Source organism: Setaria italica, chromosome III, assembly GCF_000263155.2.
Source record: "Setaria italica strain Yugu1 chromosome III, Setaria_italica_v2.0, whole genome shotgun sequence".
Lineage (NCBI taxonomy): Eukaryota > Viridiplantae > Streptophyta > Magnoliopsida > Poales > Poaceae > Setaria > Setaria italica.
Genome location: NC_028452.1, coordinates 12657399 through 12660320, shown reverse-complemented (window position 1 = coordinate 12660320; position 2922 = coordinate 12657399).

The window sequence follows — 2922 nt, the reverse complement described above, 5'->3', positions numbered from 1 at the left end:
TCAATATAGTGTAGTTGTCTTGATGCACTTAGTTGCAAATTCTTCCAGAATTCAATTTCCAAAACAGACTCTGAGCTGTTTTTCCTGGAACTGTATTGTCGGACGAGGAACAGTAAACGACTTTTTCTTTTTCTTTTCTCTGATTCTTCCGAGAGATTTAGCACTAACTTAGTTTCAAATTCTTGATCCTTTAGTCCTAAACGCTCTTACACTTGTATTCCACACATTTGACAAATTTTTCTGAATTTCAAATTTGAAATTCAAATTTCGGTCAAAATTTGGCCGAATTTGACCTTTTTGCCATTTTTCCTTCTTTTTCTTTTGAATTTTCTTCTGAATTTTTCATGGTTACTATATTATTCCAAATGGCATTTATTACAGGTATCTCAACTTGTTCTGCTACGTTAGCATCACTCATTGATTCTTGCCCGATCGGCTCATCTTGAACTTCTTCAAGATGCACTGTCTTTCCACTCTTTTCTCCTTTGAGAAACTCTTTCTCTAGGAAAACCCCGTTCCGAGCGACAAACACTTTGCCTTCTGATCGGTTGTAGAAATAATATCCCAAAGTTCCCTTTGGATATCCCACGAAAATGCACTTATCCGACTTGGGTGTGATCTTGTCCGACTGAAGTCGCTTGACAAACACTTCACATCCCCAAATCTTTAGAAAAGACAAACTAGGAACCTTTCCAGTCCATATCTCATATGGTGTCTTAACTACGGATTTAGATGGTACCCTATTAAGTGTGAAAGCTGCTGTTTCTAGAGCGTATCCCCAAAATGACAACGGTAGGTTCGACTGGCTCATCATTGATCGAACCATGTCTAACAAAGTTCGATTACGTCGCTCGGACACACCGTTTCTCTGAGGTGTTCCAGGCGGCGTAAGTTGTGGAACAATTCCGCAACTCTTTAGATGATTGCTAAACTCGTGGCTCAAATACTCGCCTCCACGATCAGATCGTAAGGCCTTAATTTTCTTGCCACGCTGATTTTCAACTTCATTCTGAAATTCCTTGAACTTTTCAAAGGTTTCAGACTTGTGCCTCATCAAGTAGACATAGCCATATCTACTAAAATCATCAGTGAAAGTTATGAAGTATTGGAATCCTCCTCTAGCCATCGTGCTCATTGGTCCGCATACATCACTATGTACGAGTTCCAACAAGTCTACTGCTCTCTCAGGAAATCCTGTGAAAGGCGTCTTGGTCATCTTGCCTAGCAAGCAAGCCTCACATGTCTCGTATGATTCAAAATCAAACGAAGTTAGAAGTCCATCAGAATGGAGCTTCTTCATGCGCTTTTCACTTATATGACCCAAACGACAATGCCACAAGTAGGTAGGACTCAAATCATAAGGCCGAGGCCTTTTAGCACTTACATTACAGACAGGTGAACCATCAAGATTTAAAACAAATAATCCATTCACAATGGGTGCAAAAGCCATAAACATATCATTCTTAGAGATCACACAACCATTGTTTTCACTCGCAAATGAATAACCATCCTTCATCAAGCATGAAGGAGACAAAATGTTTCGACTTAAACTAGGAACGAAATAACAATTATTCAACTCCATAATAAATCCTGACGGGAGGTGGAGTTGCATCGTCCCGACGGTCAACGCAACAACTCTTGCATTATTGCCCACACGGAAATCAACTTCTCCTCTTTCTACGCTTCTACTTTTTATCATTCCCTGCATCGAATTGCAAATATGCAACCAATCCGGTATCAAATACCCAAGAATTAATAATTGTATCAGCGAGAAAAATATTGTCTATAACATTAACAACAAGCGTACCTGAGGTAGAAGTACTCTTACTTCCGCCATTCTTCAATGAAGCTAGATACTGCTTGCAGTTTCTCTTCCAGTGACCAGGTTCGTGACAATAAAAGCACTCTTTATCGGGAGCAGGTCCAGCTTTAGCCTTGGGCGCTGGCTTTGGCTTGGACACTCCAGCCTTACCCTTCTTCTTCCAAGAATTGCCCTTCTTCTTGAAGGTAGGCTTGTTCTGTACAACCATCACATGGCTGGTACTAGCGCTTTTCTTAATGTCTACCTCTGCTGTCTTGAGCATACCACACAATTCATTCAGACCCTTCTCCGTCCCATGCATATGGTAGTTCGAGATGAAGTTCCCATAGCTAGGCAGAAGAGATGAAAGAATGAAGTCAGTGGCCAACTCTTTGCCCATTGGGAAGCCCAGCTTCTCCAATCGCTGAGTCTAACCAACCATCTTGATTACATGTGGTCCTGCTGCTGCGCCTTCTGCTAGCTTGCACTCCAGAAAGGCTTTGGACACATTGAACCTTTCAGTCCTAGCTTGTGTTTGGAACATGTCCTTGAGCGCCACGATCATATCGTGTGCCTCATGATTTGTTTCGAACTGTATTTGTAGCTCGGGTTCCATGCAAGCAAGCATAAGGCAGCTTACCTCAAGATTAGCATCAAATGCCTTCTTGTAAGCAGCCTTAACGGCAGCAGATGCATCATCAGCAGGTACTGGTGGTAGTGGGGTGTCTAGAACATCTTCCTTTTTATCGGCCCTGAGAACAATTCTCAGGTTACGGATCCAATCCGAGTAGTTTGTTCCATTCAACTTGTCCATCTCAAGGACCGAACGCAAAGCAAACGGTGTGGTGTTGCTAGGTGCCATTTAATCTACAACAAAAGTAATGCAAAATACACTAAGAAAAACGTATCCATGATAGAGCAAATCACATTAAACTATTTTAACAGAATCTACTCCCACTAAAATCAATATCCCTCTATTGATACTTAGTGATTCAGGATCCACAACTAACAAGTCTACTAGTGAGCTTTAGCATCACCGCTAGCAAACAGGGTAGATCGGTAGGCAACTTTTGCTAATCATATCACATATGACTCCTGTTGTTGGGTGACATCTCCATGTC